Consider the following 8,395-nt stretch of genomic DNA (forward strand, 5'->3'; position numbering starts at 1 on the left):
GGACCACCACCTTCCTGGATCACTGAATGTAAATAAAGCATGGGGGCCACATGCCCCCGCAGCCCTGGGGACTGCAACCTCCCCAGGGCTTTTAACTTAAGAAACACGGGGACCAGGCAGCTCCCCCTCAGCCCGGGGACCGCCATCTCATAGTGGGCACAAAATAAAAGGACTTCTGGGGGGCCAACTGCCTCCCCGCAACCCAGGGGACTACTACCTCCCCGAGGCGCTAATTATATGGAATGCGGGGGGCGACCGACCCCCATGCATCCCCGGGGACCGCCACCTTCCCGGGACACTGAATGAAAATAAAGCATGGAGGCCACACGCCTCCCGCAGCCCTGGGGACTGCAACCTCCTCAGGGCTTTTAACTTAAGAAACATGGGGACCAGGCAGCTCCCCCTCAGCCCGGGGACCGCCATCTCATAATGGGCACAAAATAAAAGGACTTCTGGGGGCCAACTACTCCCCGCAACCCAGGGGACTACCACCTCCCCGAGGCGCTAATTATATGGAATGTGGGGGCGACCGACCCCCATGCATCCCTGGGGACCACCACCTTCCCGGGGCACGGAATGAAAATAATGTGTGGGGGATCACACGCCCCCCCCACCCCCACAGCCCCGGGGACTGCAACCTCCCCAGGGCTTTAAACTTAAGAAACACAGGGGGCCAGACGGCCCCCCTGCATCCCCGGGACCACCACCTCCCAAGGGCTTTAAACTTAAGAATAGCGGGGGAACACCCTGCCCCCCCCCCCCCGCAGCCCCAGGGACCACCACCTTCTCGGAACACTTAATGTAAAGAATGCTGGGAGGCCACCCAGCCCCTCCCCCCACTTCCTCGTGGACCACTGCCTTCCCAGGACACTTCATCAAAATAATGTGGGTCCCTGACAATGGGTCCCTCTATCATGGTCCTCTTACATCCTATGTTGTGGGTCACCCTGGTTCATGTAGTTCTTGTTACCCTGGTTGAGGATCCCCTTGAGTTTGATACTCCTGTAACCTCTGATCCTGGTCCCACTGGACCTAGTTGTCCTTTATAACCCCTGGTCATTCTAATCTAGGGTCCTGCTAGCTCTAGTCCTTTCAGGTTGTGGTCTTTCTGGCCCTGTTTCTTTTGCTTCTGGCTCCTTGGTCATTCCCGATCTGATGTCTGTGGTCTTGGTCCTCCTGTCTCTGGTCCTTCTCTCCACTGGTCTCCTGGTACTGGTCCTCTTTGGTCTGTCTACTTGGGTCTGCTACTCCTGGCCTTGGTTGTCCTCGACCGTCTTGTCCTGGTCAGTGCGCACAGACTCTCATAGCTCTCTTTGTTGTTATGGTCCAGGGCATTCTGTTCCTTCTACCTCTGGTCCTTTTGCTCCATTGGGCCCCAGACCACTGGGTCCAGAGCCCCCTGTGCCACATCCTCCTGATTCTTCTCTCTCTGGTCCCAATACCCCTTTAATTTCCCGTTCCTCATCATCTATTTGTTCCTGGCTTCCTTGGGCATTGGTAACCCTGGTCCTCATAGATTAGGTCTCCCTTGTCCTGGTCCTCATGGCTTTGGTCATCCCAGCGCTTCTAGTGGTCCACCTCTTGGCTTTTATTTTCCTACTTTTCATCCTCCTACTGCTTCCCCAGTCCCCCTCCCAACGACTTCAGTCAGGTACAGCCTCCAAGCCCCTCACATAGATATCTTTTAATTTCCAGGTTTCTTTTGCAGAGACAGCACTGTCAAGTACAGAAATGAGGGCACAGTAAAGGACCCTGCCCATTTAAAACACTGCTTAACATGTTAAAAATAAAACTAGCATTCCCAAGATTCAAATGTTGATGTGGCTAAAGGGGCCACACATGGCATGAGGCCAATAAGCATCAATGCCCTACGCCTACTCTGCTGGGTGAATGATATGAAACATTGTGTTTATTCACAGGCAGCAGAGTGAACTCCTCCTGTGAATTACCCAGGTGCATTACTTACTTGTCTCCTGCTTTCACTTCTCCATTCCACAGACGCCCCATTACAATGTCTCACTCAATTTACCTCCTGCAAATACTACAAAACACTGTACCCCAAACACCAATTACCTGCTATAAATGTCCCTCACTCTGGGACCCAGATACCATGTATGTGTCTGCATTCCCTCTTTCCGACTCCTTTTGACTGCTGATGTGTTTCTAGATTTGAAATACTAAGCAAGCACAATCTCCCTTAAACAGAAGCCTTAAGCTAGCACAAGGTATTCATAACAAGCCCAAAAGGAGTCCAGCCCTCAAAAATCACCAAAAGGAGCATCATGAGCATTAAAAAGACAATAAATTCTCATGTGTGAAAAAAACATTTACGCAACATGCTTTAAATGCATACTCAATATTCTTTGCTGACAGCCAAATACTCCCTGAATAAAGCACAAACGATCTGGGTGCCATGTGCTGAAGCTTCTGTTTGATTTGTACATGTCTTATTTGAATAATAAAATAATATAAATATTTTTAGTCAAAAATTTATTTTATTTAATTTTTATCTATAAACAGCTTAGCTTACTTCATGCACTTACATTTGACTGAACTTTAGTATGTGTACTTACTTTCATATGCTTCGCACATGTTGCATCCGCATTACAAGATGGCTACCACACAGCCATTGCCTGGAGTCTCTATTCTCTTTTTGGCTGGCTAAATAAAGATCTCCTTCACACTATTTATCTGGCCCATGGTCAAATTGCACATCATCACTACTATGTAATTTATGGCCAGCTAAACAGCAAAGATTGTGTACTATTTTGCTGGCTGCTGGGTAAATAGCAGAGGCTTTGTACTATTTGGCCGGCAGCTGGGTAAACAGGCACTTATGTGTGTGTTTGTGTGTATATATGTTTTTTCAAAGTTCAAAGCAAAACGTGAAAGCATTAATACAGGAGAGGGTATTACATTTTTAATTCACCAAAAGCATGACCTTCAGTTACAAACGTGGCTTAGATATAGGTGGGCAAAACAAAAGGACACAAACCAAAATGTAACAAAGGGTACCATCTAAGATGGGAGTAAAGAGGATATATAGCAACTTGATTTACGGTTTATAACATTTTCGTATATCAGTGGGGAAATACATAGTTCTTCAACCATTGGGAAACATCATGAAACATATGTAAGCATAGAATCATCAAGACTGTAAATACATACACCTACAGCTCTTACAGTTCATATCATCTTATTTCATCGCTAGTGAAATGCATAGTTGATGCGAAACACTGTGAGATATATGTGTGCATTGAATCACCAAGACTGTAAATACATAAATCTAAGGCTCGTATTCAGCAAGCCAGGTCACAACCCATTAGCATATGGTGCCCTACTGGACATACCTGTTTCTGTGCCTGCCACACAAATGTATGTGTCTCAAATTCAGCCTAAGTGGTCAAAACCATGTGTTTCATCTTACATAACATGTAACATCTGGATGACTTGATGATTTGGAAGACAGTCAATACCCATGCCTCGTAGGTCCACATGGGTGGTAGAAAATAATTGTTAATCTAAAAGTGTTACCATCTGAAGTACACTATCAAAAGAAAATACATGTAACAAGGGTCACTCCATAATCAGGAACCTCCTAAGGAGATATAATCACATGGACAGGTGTGAGAGGGGGGGAAAAGTGGCGTAATCAAAAAGTTAAAGCTATCCCATGGCCTGCGCATCTGTAAAATGCTGTGAGCAATGTTGGCCAAAAAACCTCAGGGCGGGAGCCTCCTGGAATACTGTGATATTGTGTGCGCTAATGACAGACACAGCCCAAATCAACTAAATTGGTAAATCAAATCAATAAGGGAATTAATCCAATAAAAGATGAGGACAGATTCTTATCTATTGCATGTGTCAGCTGCGGAGGCAAATGTCTGAAGAAAAGGGTAAGGAACTCTCGCCGATAGGTCCTCCAGTTACACAGAGATTTCCATTCCGTTCCTCCTGTTTAAGAGGCAAGAGACAGATAACTAAATTAGAGAGATGTTTACACACTACAGAGCATATGGTAGTCCCCTAGATGCACTCTCAGTTCTTCCTTGGTCGAAAATTGGTTCATTCAATACGCCTCAGGTTGAGAGTACGATTATCCCTCTGTGTGAGCGCGGAACTCGGTCAGTGATAAAAAAGACCAGCTTACTCTTGTTGCTGTTGTGTGCCTCACTGAAATGACGGGCCATCGGGTACTGTGGGTCTCTATTGTTGATGGCGCACACGTGCTCAAGAATTCTCTTTTTAGTCTGGTGCATGGTGCTACTACCCATGTAATATTTGGCACACGGCATTGTAGGACAAACTACATACTGGGATCTGCACTTGATCTTGGGGACCCCATCCCTCAGGGCTGCGTTACACTATAGAGGAGAGGTGGGGGCCACATAACGTCCTTTTCCCTGAGACTTTTTAGACTCTGGGGACCCCATCCCCTGAAGCTGAGGATTATTAAAGGAAGGGGGCACAACCCCCCACCCCTTCCTGAGCCTAATTAGCCCCTCATACCCCACCACTGGGGTAGAAATTTCAATAAAAGGTGAGGGGGCGGTGTAGCTCCTCTCCCCGAGCCTTATAAGGCCCTGTGGACCCCACCCCCAGGGCTGTATGTATTTTAAAGGTATAAGGGGCACATGCTCCCCCACCCCCTTCCGAGACCCTAATGAGGCCCTGGGGACCACATCCCCAGGACCTTTTTTAAAAATGTTATTGGGGAGGTGAACTCGTGGCCCACCTTGAGCCTCATTAGGCTGTGGGGACTCCATCCCCCAGCGTAATTTTTTATTTTATTTTACAGGGGAGACGGCCGCACGGTCCCCCTTCCAGAGCCTCATTAGGCCTTGGGGACTCCATGCTCCAGCTGGCGGGAGCATTTGTAAAGCTCCTGCCCACTGGGGCCAGAATTTGTGTTTGCTCCCTTTTGACAGGAGATAAAAAAATGCTCCTGTCAGCTGAGAACAAACGCACATTTCCCTGTCCGCACCTGTGCAGGCAGGGAAAGCACTGTGTCCTGGGGGTGGGCTGCCCGGAGCCATTAAAGGCTCAGGGAGGTGGCCAGCACGGCCCTCTTTCTTTAAAGTTTAGTGACGGGCTGGTGTTCCCAGGGCCTTCTAATTGCTCACAGAAGGGGTGGGGGCACCCGGCCTCTTCCCCTTAAGAAATACTATGGCGCCGGCCGCTCCTGTGGAGTCTGACTCCCACAGGAGCAAGATGGCCCAAGGAAAAAAGCTCCCTGGGTCAATCAGGATGCTCTATTTTTTTTAATCGCTCAAACCCAACTCTCCAGATATACAAATATTTTTTAACCTTCATTTCTCAAAATATACTGAACGGATTCACACCAAATATCAAAAAGCACAATCTGGGGACCAAGGTCCAAGATTTAATATAACAACTCTGTACGGACAAGGCATTCCGTTCCATACTGTAACTGTTTGGAAATCATTTATTGTTCTTCTCTGTCTTAAACACATACACTTTTCGATTTGGCAAACGTCCGCTTACGCACCTTTAGTGAGTGGAAAAAGATACAGACGGCTTGTTAAAGAAAAGCTCCTATCATAAACAAATAGCCTCATACTCTCACAATTCCACTAAATAAGGCACCGCCTCAATAATGTAAGAAAAAAAGAATCCCTCCTAGTGGAATACTGCAGTGTTTATGAAGCCTTAACACACTGTATTATGCACTGTGCAATAGAGGCCAGTCAGTTGGGTGTTTAATTGAACTTTACCCACCTCTGAAATCCTGTTGCTTTGGTATCTGATGAGATATCGTTGCTAACTACTGCTTCTATGTGGCAATGCTGATAATATAAAAAGCAAAAGATTTGATTAAAAAAAGAGAAAGGAAATTGCTGAGCCTCTCCCAGTTGAATGACTCCACCCTCAAAGTGACTGCTCTTATAATGGGACAGCAGTTCATATTATCAACGCTCATTGTTCTGTCAAGGGGTGAGAGGGAAACTTTTTTTTGGTCTACTGGGCTCCCAACTGAAGGCATGGTGTACAAAGCCCATTTGCTGTCGCAATCCGTGCAAACCAAAAATCACAGGGTTTGTGACAGCAAAGAGGCATTTTTGCAATGTACAAAAGCCCTTTAATGGGTCGGAAAAGTCTTTTAAACACATACAGACTATTCCGACCCTTTAGGAGTCGCAAATTCGAGGAACATTGAAAGACAATTCTCTTCTAGTTGTAATTGTTTTGCAAAGTTTAGTACAGATTTCTTGAGGGGCTCCAAAGTTATAATAAGTGAGGTAAAAATGTCCTTTTCTTTGCAGCTCACATTCGAACTTTAATTACAGAGGTGTGAATGCTCTCTCTTTAAAATATATCTAAATATATATTGTACTGCGTTTTTGGTTGTATTTACTGATAATTGGTATATTATGTCTAATTCTCTTTATGCTGACATATTCATGTGCTGTTCTTTTTGTGTGGGGCCTAATAGTAATCATTTTTTAAGAAGTCGTTTTATTGAATTGTATATAATGCACAATAATCTTATGGTCAAAGACTGCAGTACCAAGTAATAAAGGTTGAACTTTATCACACTAGTGAGCTGTGCTCCTCTCTCGTCATTATGGTTTCCTGCCCTTCCCTTAGTAAGAAAATTGATCCATCGCCCTTAATCTAGGGGGTCAGCACATACTAAGGAGGCTAGTCAAGAGATACTGCAGTAACAGTCCACATGTTTTTTATTCACAATCTGGGTATCTCTTTGCAAGTGTCCAAAACATACTCAACATAGGCAAAATGACCAGACCAGTAGCCATGGAGGTCGTTTGAGAGCTGACCAGCCCATATTAATCTGTGCGCCCCGCCCCCATTTGCCCCAGGCGGCTGGAACAGCATTTATAGAAAAATCCGTTTATCTAAATAATCTGCAATCACATTTGAATGCGTACAATCTAATTGTATAGGAACTAGTGGTGCAGGGTTAGGGGCTGCGGCACCCCCAAAATAACCATGCTGGAGTTCAGGACGTGAATGAACAATAAAAATGCCTTTAATTTTTTTTTTATGTTTTCGCATTTGCTGTGTGTTCACAGAAAGTGGTCAAATGTCAGGCTATGCCTTTTGACGAATTGCTGCATATTCTTTTAACATGGAGATGTTTACTTCACTTTCTGCAAAGTACGATCATTTTGTAAAGTGAACTGTGTGACAATCTCGCTGCGGTACACGGAGCCCAAAAAGAAACACTACAGCATGCCTATTTTTTTCTAATGCACAACAAAATTGAAATACCTGTAAAAGAACTGTACAAATATTTCGAAATATATCAGCAGTTATGAAAGCACACATGAAGCACATTTTGTTTTATAATTCTGAAGTGTGATGCAAACAAAGATCTTAATAGGATCAAAACAACTCTTGGTGATACACTGAAGTTCTTAGCTACTTGGGGAGCAAGCTACGCCATATAGTGTGTGGTTGGAAATGTGTTGTCTTTGTTTTGTGACCCCGTGTGGGAAGTGTTTACATGTTGTGTGTGTGTTGACCACCAGGATATGGTTAACATGGTATGGAACACAGCGTATAGCAGTGTGGTGGATGATAAGGCGTGAAAGACAAAGGTGCGCAGTATGTTTTATCAGCACGCTGGCAGCTTTGAACAGCTCTGCAGATCCCTTTATTGTCTTCCTTATGATTATAGTCTGCCTAGTCGTTTACTGTACTGGGCTGTCCAATTAGAAATTTTGTGTATAATTGTGGACCTGAGCTGGAATGGTTGGAGGGAGAGAGTAGTGGAGACACTTGCTGGGAAAGGCGTTGTTACTATCATCCTGTATATGAGTGTAATTGCGAGATTTAATGAAGCAGCCATAGTCAGGGCCACTGGAACTATGTGGCAGGAGAGGACCAAATTATGTGGCAGGTTGACTAATTTATGCAGAAAGAAAAAACAAATTATGCGTTTAAATGCAGCACATTTTGTGAAAGTATTACTTCATAATTGTGACATCTTTTCACATTAACACTGGGGATGGATTTTATCTTGTTATTACCAGTTTAACATCCAAATAGAGTAACATACAACTCAAAAGTGACCAGTCAACCTTTGTATAGTGCCCTCTACTAATTTTAGTAACTTTTTTAATCTGTTTGAGCTAGGAGCATTTTGTTTTTAAAATCTTCAAACAATACAACAAATGATGGATTATGTGGCAAATGCAACAAATTCATAGCTATGCAGAACACACAGAGTGTGCAGAATTGCATAATTCAAGTGGCCTTGGCCATAGTGTATAGATATTTGGGACCTACAGTGGTGTACTAGATTAAAGTCCTCTGATTGAAAAACAGTGTGTGACAGATCTCTTCAGTTTTTCCATGCTTGTTCATTTGGTGAAGGTGGCTTTAGTGGCTGCATAGAACTGGTGATGGA

The sequence above is a fragment of the Pleurodeles waltl genome, chromosome 8 (genome assembly GCF_031143425.1).
Source record: "Pleurodeles waltl isolate 20211129_DDA chromosome 8, aPleWal1.hap1.20221129, whole genome shotgun sequence".
Classification (NCBI taxonomy): Eukaryota; Metazoa; Chordata; class Amphibia; order Caudata; family Salamandridae; genus Pleurodeles; species Pleurodeles waltl.